The sequence below is a fragment of the Elaeis guineensis genome, chromosome 9 (assembly GCF_000442705.2).
Source record: "Elaeis guineensis isolate ETL-2024a chromosome 9, EG11, whole genome shotgun sequence".
In the NCBI taxonomy this organism is placed as follows: domain Eukaryota; kingdom Viridiplantae; phylum Streptophyta; class Magnoliopsida; order Arecales; family Arecaceae; genus Elaeis; species Elaeis guineensis.
This window is the reverse complement of record NC_026001.2, coordinates 11,755,517-11,764,867: the sequence shown is the minus strand read 5'-3', so window position 1 is coordinate 11,764,867 and position 9,351 is coordinate 11,755,517. Positions and strand designations below refer to the sequence as shown.

General features: G+C 34.0%; 1 pseudogene; it reads left to right on the top strand.

The window, feature by feature from the left end:
• The first annotated feature begins 1,311 nt into the window (after window positions 1–1,311).
• LOC105051578 (monooxygenase 1-like) lies at window positions 1,312–8,990 on the top strand (annotated as a pseudogene).
• The last annotated feature ends 361 nt before the right edge of the window (window positions 8,991–9,351 follow it).

Here is a 9,351-nt window from a genome sequence, read left to right as displayed (position 1 = left end):
ACTTTCCTTTGAGCCGGCGGATATTTACAAAGAGGCAAACAGCACACCACTGATTTAGTGGTGGCTTATATGGCCATTGGGACTACAATATAAAACTCCACTATTGATGTTGCCGCTCATTTTTGAAATTTGGTGATCATGGTAGCCTATGTTTAATCCCATATTGATAATGCACTGAATGCTTATATAGAAACAAAAAATTTAAATAATATTTTTTTTTTAATCTTTGTTTGATGAGACCTTGATTTATTACTATAAATAATATCTGAACGAATCCGATCCATAGCCTGTATGAATTAGGAGATAATATAATATAAATTTATTGGAACTAGTTATTATTATAATGTTTACAATTGAAATTGAATGAATTTGAATCTTTTCTTTGATAAAGATACTAGGATTTACCCAGGACATCATGCGAGCATACCATCTTAAATGAGATCTTGAAAAAACTGATTGCCACTGATCCAAATCATCCAATGGTGCCACGAGGCAAAACACCGGCCTGGTCTTCAACAATGTAAGCCAAAAAAAAATTCGAGCCCCAATGGCTCTGTCGAGTACGACGACCACCCACACCCCTCCATCCGCACTCCTCGATAGAGCAGAGTGAAAAAAAAATTCATGATTTTAATTTTAAATTTAAATTTTATCCATGTCATTTGAAATTATAGTTTCAAGCAGAAATCGCATGTTCAATATGCGGTTTCATCGCGTTCATGCCATCTCATCCAAATTAAGATATTTTGAAAAATAAGTTAGAGAGGAATAGATTGAAAAATAAATATTTTTAAAATAATATTTTTAAAAAAAATTCCAAAACTACCTACCTTTGGAATAGAGATAGAAGCCCCTCTGCCATGTGATGTGTGCCCGTGTCTTAAAACTGGGCATCTCAAAGCACATCCAGTGAAATGTTTCTCGGTTAGTTGGCTGTTATAACGTCCTGAAGACGCTACATTTTATTATATAATAATTAAAAAATTAAATAATAACTAATTTTTGATAATTTTCTCACCGTGGCTATTATTGAATATTATCTGTTTATTTATTTATGTGATTTTTTTTTTTTGTCCTTGAACTAAAATAATATTTTCAAATTCAGATTTTGAACGAGCAACGAAGGCCAAACGCATGCCACTGCGACTGACTGCCAAGAATTTAGGTTTTTCTTTTCCTTTGACAAAGAATATTCGACTTCCAAGAATTTAGATTTTTCTTTTCCCTTGACGAAGAATATTTGACTACCAAGAATTTAGGTTTTTCTTTTTCATTTTTTCTTTTCCTTTGACGAAGCAACTGGGGTGGCAGTGGAAGCCACATATATTTGCAGCTTACCATTCCATGGAGGAAGGTGAAGAGAAAGAGAAGGAAAGATGGGCTCAAAGGAGGAGCATCATGATATTGTTATAGTGGGTGGAGGAATCTGTGGTCTTGCCACTGCCTTAGCTCTTCACCGGTACAAATTCCTTGCTCTGAAATTGTTCCTCCTCATTTCTAATTGCTTACCATGATTTTTACACAGAATAGAAGTGTCCATGATCTATTAAGCACTACTTCTGATTCCAAAAGGTTCTCAATGCAGTGTTTCACTCTCTTGAAGATTCATGGATATAGTATTGCGTTTTAGTTGGAGTATAAGCAAGCACATCCACAAAGTGACAGTTGGACCTGACTCCTCTTCTTTTGATCTTATGTTATCTCTTAATTTTATGATCCGCATCAGACCTTGGGACCACTTTGGTCGGTGTAGAAGAGCCTTGTAACCTTGTTCCATCTCAAAGGACTTCATTTCCTTTAGGTTCCCAAGGTCAGACGTGGATATCAATTTGCTTAATGAGATCTAAGTTGGGTCCTACCCTTCATTTTCTCTAAAAGAAAAGGATTAATGCTATTTCTCCCAATTTGTAGTTTAATTTGTTGATTAGCAGTTTTTTCTTTTTGGTCTTTGGGTTGATATTTTCCCTCACTCATGTCTATCTGATAATTTCATTACTTGTGTAAAATTATGGCTATGGTACTATAAAAAATGAACACACCTATTTCATTCCATATATTCCTTAAGAATCTGGTTATCCCTTTAGAACACTAGGAACAACTTCCTCATTGATCTGATATATGAGAAGGAAGAGAGGGGCTAAAAAATGTATAACAATCCATCATCATCTCTAGACACATTTTCTGCACTAATAATCGAATTTCTAGGATTATGTTAATGCAACTAGTTAGAGTCAGAATTATATCTAATTTTTCATGGAAACTATGCAGGAAAGGAATAAACAGTCTCGTTCTAGAGAAATTCGATACCCTACGGGCTTCGGGGCAGCAATTACTGTTTACATCAATGGTTGGCATGCACTGGACCAACTTGGGATTGGTATGGAATTACGCAGAAAAGCTATACCTCTAACAGAGTATGTATCAATGTCTTTTGGCACACACAAAAACCCACAAATACTTCTCTTAATATAGTGTGATCATCATCATATTAAACATATGTTCCCTTTTTAGGTTTCTTTATTTTTTTTGCATACGACCATCAAAATACGGATAATGTGAAGTCTTATTTTGCAAACTTTATTCAGGATACGTGATATCTGGCTCCACAAGAACAAGATGCAAGTAACTTCATGCAGGTATATCAGAGTTTTTTTTTTTTTTGTTTAACAGCTAATTCTTGAAGTAGTACTAGAATTGACGATATAACTTTGTGACAATGGAGGGAAGAATAATCGGAGTTCTCTATACATGCTTGCAAAAATAAGCCCATCAACATGGACTTCAAATACTGTCCATATTTATGATGACTTAGAAAGGGTCTGCAAAAATGTTTGGTACATTACCATGTAAAATACCTTATTAACACTTGATAAATGTTCAAGTTTGCATAGGTTTTACTTAGAAAAGTTTGATGACTTTTTTAATAGCCGATAGTTTTTGATGTAGTTTTGTAGAAATTAATCCTGGCTTCCCTCTTCCAGGGGAATAAAAAATGGTATTAGATATTAGCTCCAAGTTTATCGCCTATTGACCCAATAAAGGAGAAGGAAATGAAAATGGTTTTTGCTTTGGTTTTATGGTGGTAAAATTTAACAACCTGATACTGGAAGGGAAAAATGTGGTAAATGTGGAGTATATAATGCATGTTCTTTTTTTTTTTGTTATTTAGCTGTGGTCCTCATCCGTCACTCTAGTACATAAATGATTTTGGTATCTTCCATCAGTTTGAGATGAAAAATGGTAGTTATATCATACTGTAACAAAATAATTCCTCATCTTTAGTAATCTTAAAGAGCTATAGAGCTGTTAGTTAATGCTATATCAGTCTGTCACTAGAAAGCAGAAGCCTATTACTCGTATGTCATAAACTCCTTTTAATCTTCCTTGATCAATTATATCATAGATATGATAAAGTTGATTATCAATACTTCAAAACAAAAATCCACACAAGTAGCCTCTAAAGAAGATGCAAAGAGCTAATAAAGAAGTAACCAGGACTTTAAGCTATTATTTACATGATCTGAAAGCAACCTTAGATAATCCTAATAACATGATAGAGACACTTTTCTATGCAATGGAATCATGTGAATACCAAATTGATTTAATGAAAGATATTTTCTAAGAGAGCTGTTGGAACATCTCATGGCCTAATGCGGTACATACATTTTGCAAGCCAAGCCAGCTAAGAACTATGTAGCTTTGAAACCCAGGCCTGACCCAAGCAGGACTATGGCTTGGGTGTGGCCCGATTGGGACAAGCGATGCTTGATTCGGGCAAGCAGGCAGAAGGATCCACCAGCACTTGATTCCACCACCCCTTCCTTTTCTTTTCTTTATCATATTCCATCTCCCTTGTTTTCCTTTTCCTTCTCAAGGCGAGCATGCCGCTTTTTTAAACCTCGCATGAATCCACCACATGGAAAAACCTTTCCACTCTTGTACGTGACCAAGAAGCATTTACGCTCTTTCTTTTCTTCCTCTTCTATGGGAGTGCAAGAAGACCCTCACATCCCCTTCTCTCTCACAGAGGTGAGCAACTATTTGGCAAGGAGTAGGCTAGTTTGGGGCCTTCATATTTGCTTGGGCTTCTAATTGAGGTATGTTGTTGAGTTGATTTGCTCAACGTAATAGAGTGGTGTGTGGCATTATAGTAAAAGTTTTCCTCACATGCTTTCCTACTTGCTTTATATGAAACTCTGTATTGCATTTATATTGGAAATTGTGCTCCTTTTTATTGAACCATGAATTCAATTTTGTGATGAATAGAAATTAAATATGGTCATCCCCGTATGTGGATAAAAAAATGCTTACTCTAAATGAGAATTGGATATGATATAGTCATAGGTTGATTTATATTTCTGAGGATTCTTTGGATCGTGGGAAGAACTCTTCTTCCCAAGAAGTAACTTCTTGGAAGTAACTTCTCAGAAAGTTTTTTCTAAGAATAGAATTTTGGTATGTTTGGTTGACCATGAGAAGATGACTTATTATAAAGTAGCTTATTTTGGATGAGCACTTATTTTTCTGGAAAAACTATGTAAAATACCTATTATATCCTTAGTAGATATAAGCCATATATTTTTACTCATAAACTTTATATAAATATTAATATTATATTTATATTAATATAAATATAATATTAATATATTATAATATAATATTAAATCATAATAATTTATTGTGTTAATATAATACTAATATATTAATATTATATTAATATAATATGAATATTTTAATTTAATAAATTTATTAATATAGATATAAATATAATGTTATATTAATATAAATATTACATTAATATTAATAAAAATATTATATTAATATAAATATTAAAATAATATTAAAATATAATAAATATTAATATTATATTTATATAAATATTAAGATAATATTAATATAATATTATATTACTATTCAGTATTTCATTTTAACCATCCATTGATATTTTACTAAATTTTAACTATGCATGTTAAAAGAATATTTTAGGAAAGAAAAAAGTACCATCACTTTTTATGTCACGGAAAGTGCCAAAACCTACCTCCCCTATGGGTTTTCACTTTGCATGCAATGTGGGAAGTGACTTTCATGGGAAGTATTTTTTTCACTTTCTCTTCTCTTAAAACTCCAACCAAACAAGAAGCTCTTTCTTTACTTCCCATAAAGTATCTCTTCCCCCCTCCACTTTTCGTCAACCAAATGAGTCCTGAAAGATAGTAACTACTGAACCAGAATATTGTTTTTCATAGATTTATAAAACTTGGTTGTACATGCAGCTAGATTATGCTTGAGTGTGGCTCTACATGTGGTTGTAATAATATAAATGGATTGAAATCAAGGTTTGCACTAACCATGTTTTATTGATACTCAGTCACGGGCTTAAATATGACACTATCAATACCCAATCATGGGGTACAAGCATGACATCTTTGATACTGAATCATGGGGTGTAAGCATGACATTATCAATAACCGGTCACTGGGCATAAGCATGATACTTCTCATACCCACTGATGTGGCATAAGCATGACCATTGTTTAGTCCAAATCTGAAAATTTATTTATTCTCCTATTGTAAAATTTGATACTTTCGTTGCTCTGGATTAATGTCTCAAATTGTGAAATTTGTATAATTTAGGGCTAGATAAATTCACTTTCTATTCATTTATTTATGAATAATAAATACTAGCAACTTGATGGTCAATGAATTTTCTATGCCTCTTCATGTATATAGTAGATGTATTTATATTTATTATTTCATTCAGGATATCTGGTGTGTATGTTTGTAGTTGGATACTTACTCAGCTATGGAGCTCTATCCTTTCTTTTAATGTATTTTAGAGTAGTAGGACAATTAGGGAAATTGTGTGCTGTAGGTTGCTTGCACGATGGATTAGTAAAGTTTTTAGATTTCATTAGTTTTCTTGATATTTGTCGAACCGTAGTGATTTTTATTGGAGCCACAATAAACTTTACTTTTAAAAACAGTGTTTGGTTATATCCATTATCATTAAGTTGTTGAATAGGTTTGAGGACTTGCATATTCATGGAACCATGGCATGTCACATGCCCAGCATTTGTGGCAGTTTCGGGTGTAATAATAGCTTTGATGTGATGTATTATGAAGTAGCAAATCATGCTACTGTTCTTAATTATCTTGCTAGTTACTCACAGAATGATGAAATTCTTGTTCATATTCTCAGACACTAGTAATCTAGTGAGAGTGGCACACAAGCTGCTTCTGAATCATATATTTTGTTTCCTTTTGTTATTAGGAAAGAAGCACTGAGATGCTTCAAAAGGAGAGATCTGATTGAAACCTTGGCTAAGAATTTGCCCGTGGGATCAATTCGTTTTGGGTGCCAAATTGTAGCAATTGAATTAGATCCCTTCAGTTCCTTCCCTATTCTATATACTAATGATGGTGCTACGATTAAAGCTAAGGTAATCTTACATCCACAACAAGTTTTCTATTTTTTTTGTTTTCTATTTTATCCATTTCATGGTTACTTAATTCTATGAAATGAAATTATTTCCCCTTCATTCCTTTATAACTTAAATACCATTTTTCTGCACTCTCCTATAATTTTGTTAGTCAACGCTTTGTTTCATTGTTAGGTGGTTTATGCAATAACACTAATCAACGAATCTCTCCTACTTTTTAAAACTTTTCTTCAAAAAAAAAAAAAAGAAAATCTAAATGTTGTATTTTTACCAAATTGTTACTACTACCGGAGTATCTAATTTCCTTTGTTTTGAACAACTACAAAGGATTGGTTTCCTCTATCTAGTCATTGCACCTAGGCTAGAGAAGGTGATTTGATTGGAGAGAGAAGGAAGCAACTTCAATCTGTTCAACTCGAACTTTGCAACATAAATAATAGTAAAATAATAGTGCAACAGTTGGGTTTTAGACCTTTTTGTTTTCATTAATATGATTAAAAGATGAGTCACAATGCTTCTATTATACTCATGAGATTTGAGTTCTCCAATTCTGGTCTAATTCCTCTTCTAGCTGAAAGAGGTTAGAAGCTTTCTAAAATAGTGTCTGATAGAAAATCACATCAAAACTAATATCTTCCTGGAGCTAGCTATCTACTTCTATGTCAACTTAGTCTATTATCATGTTATCTAATTCCTACCAGCTTGGAGGATATGTCCAGTCAAACTCTTGCTTGAAAGAAATGTTTTACTTTGATTGATCCATTTCTGAGGTCTAAACATCATCATACTAGCACATTAGAAGGGTGCAACAAGCCCCTTGAGGGTCATTGCATGGTCATATACATTGAAAAGTTTTTCCACTTTAAGAAAAAAGAAAAATCATACAGGGAACTTATAGCCTTTAGATATTTGATACGTATTTCAGCTCAGATGGGTGAGTCTTACTTCAAACCCTGTGCAAACTTACCCAAGTGGCTGAGCCATTCTATTATGAGTATGGTGATCCTCTTAGATCAGTGAGGACCTTCGATGCCAATATATACCTTTTAGCTTTTCATTTTTTTTAAATATTTTTAAACTAGCAAAACATAAACATCAAAAGAAAAGAAATTATCTCTAGAATTTTCATAATCCAATTCCAAAGGTGGCATTAAAAATCATTATAGATCATAATGAATTATCATACATCAAAATCAAATCTGAATAAGGATCGGTCCGATGTTTATGAAACCATTATATTAACTCACATCTTACCAGCAGGGTGCTCTAAATGATCCCAGCACACGATTTAATTGTCATGTTAGTGAGCATTTGAGCCTGTGATCTCATAGCAGATTGAAGTGTAATATTTTCATGGAAAAGCAAACTGATAATTATCCCCTTCAATTTTACTGGAATATGCTGCTTCAGGTCCTAATTGGTTGTGATGGATCAAATTCAGTCATTGCAAAATCATTAGGATTACAGGCCCCGAAGGTTTGTCCAATATCTGCAGTGCGAGGTTTGACTAGCTATTCAAATGGTCACAACTTCGACAGCCATTTTATTCGGCTGAGAGGTGATGGTGCTGTCTTGGGAAGGCTCCCGGTTAATGAAAATTTAGTCCATTGGTTTGTCATTCAGCAGTGTCCTTCTCAAGGTAATACATATCTAACACAGCAACCATATCAAAAAACTAGTCTCACTAAATATACATATGTTGCAAACCTTTTCATTGCTCAATCTAGAGGTGAGCTAACTTCTTGAAAGTTTGAATCAAATTCAGATGTCCAGAAGGATCCTGAGCTCATCAAAAAAGTCACGTTGGAGACGTTAAAAGAATTTCCCCCCGAGGTGATTGAAATGGTGGAACATTGTGATAGCAGTTCATTGAGCCTCACACATATCAGGTATCGAGCTCCATGGCACCTGTTCTTTGCAAAATTCTGGCAAGGCACCACGACAGTCGCAGGGGATGCCATGCATGTTATGGGCCCATTCCTTGGGCAAGGAGGTAGTGCCGGCTTAGAAGATGCAATTGTGCTTGCTAGATGCATAGCTGAAGAGATGCCAATGGGTCCAGAGGGTGCAACCAATGATCGAGAGATGGTTAAGAGAATAGGAATAGCATTGAGTAAATATGTGAAGGAAAGGAGGCTGAGGATAATGAGGTTATCGACTCAGTCTTATCTAATAGGATCAATGATCACGACATCATCATGGGTAAAGAAGCTGGTACAACTGGCCATATTGATTGTTTTCCTGAGAGGTGGATCGCTTAGCCACAGCAATTATGATTGTGGCTCTCTTTAGGATAAATGTTGTGTGCTTGTCTCATCCAATCAATGTTCAGAAAAGATAGAACTGTGATATTGAAACAAACTCTGTTCAATTACCACTCCCTTGAATGGCTGTACCAAAATAAATCCATGTGTGTATTATAATGGGCATTACAACATTTATAACACCAATATTAATGAAAACCTTCAAAGCACGTGGATTTATCATCATATTCACCGTTCACTGATTTATGGTTTGCCTGGTTCAAATTGGATCATAACTCTTGATGGCATTCTTTTTAGCTCTTGCATCTTGACTTGTTTTTATATGGTTTATCTCTGATATGGTATAAACCAAAGATCACTCAGAGATCTTGAGGTTCGGTCTTGATATGAGAGAGAGAGAGATTAAGGAGAGAAGAGAAAGAATTTAGAGGGAAAAGATAGATGAATTGAGGCAGAGAAGAAGAAGAAAAGAGAGCAGGAGAGAAAAATTTAGAGAGAGAAGGAGATTTGTATTTCATTCTTTAGATGATCCAAATGAATATACAGATAGGCTATTTTATAGCCTTTACATTTCAGGAACTATTTAACAGCTAACAATAACTAATTCTCTAACAAACTGCAACTAACTTTTTCATCTAAGATTTCTGT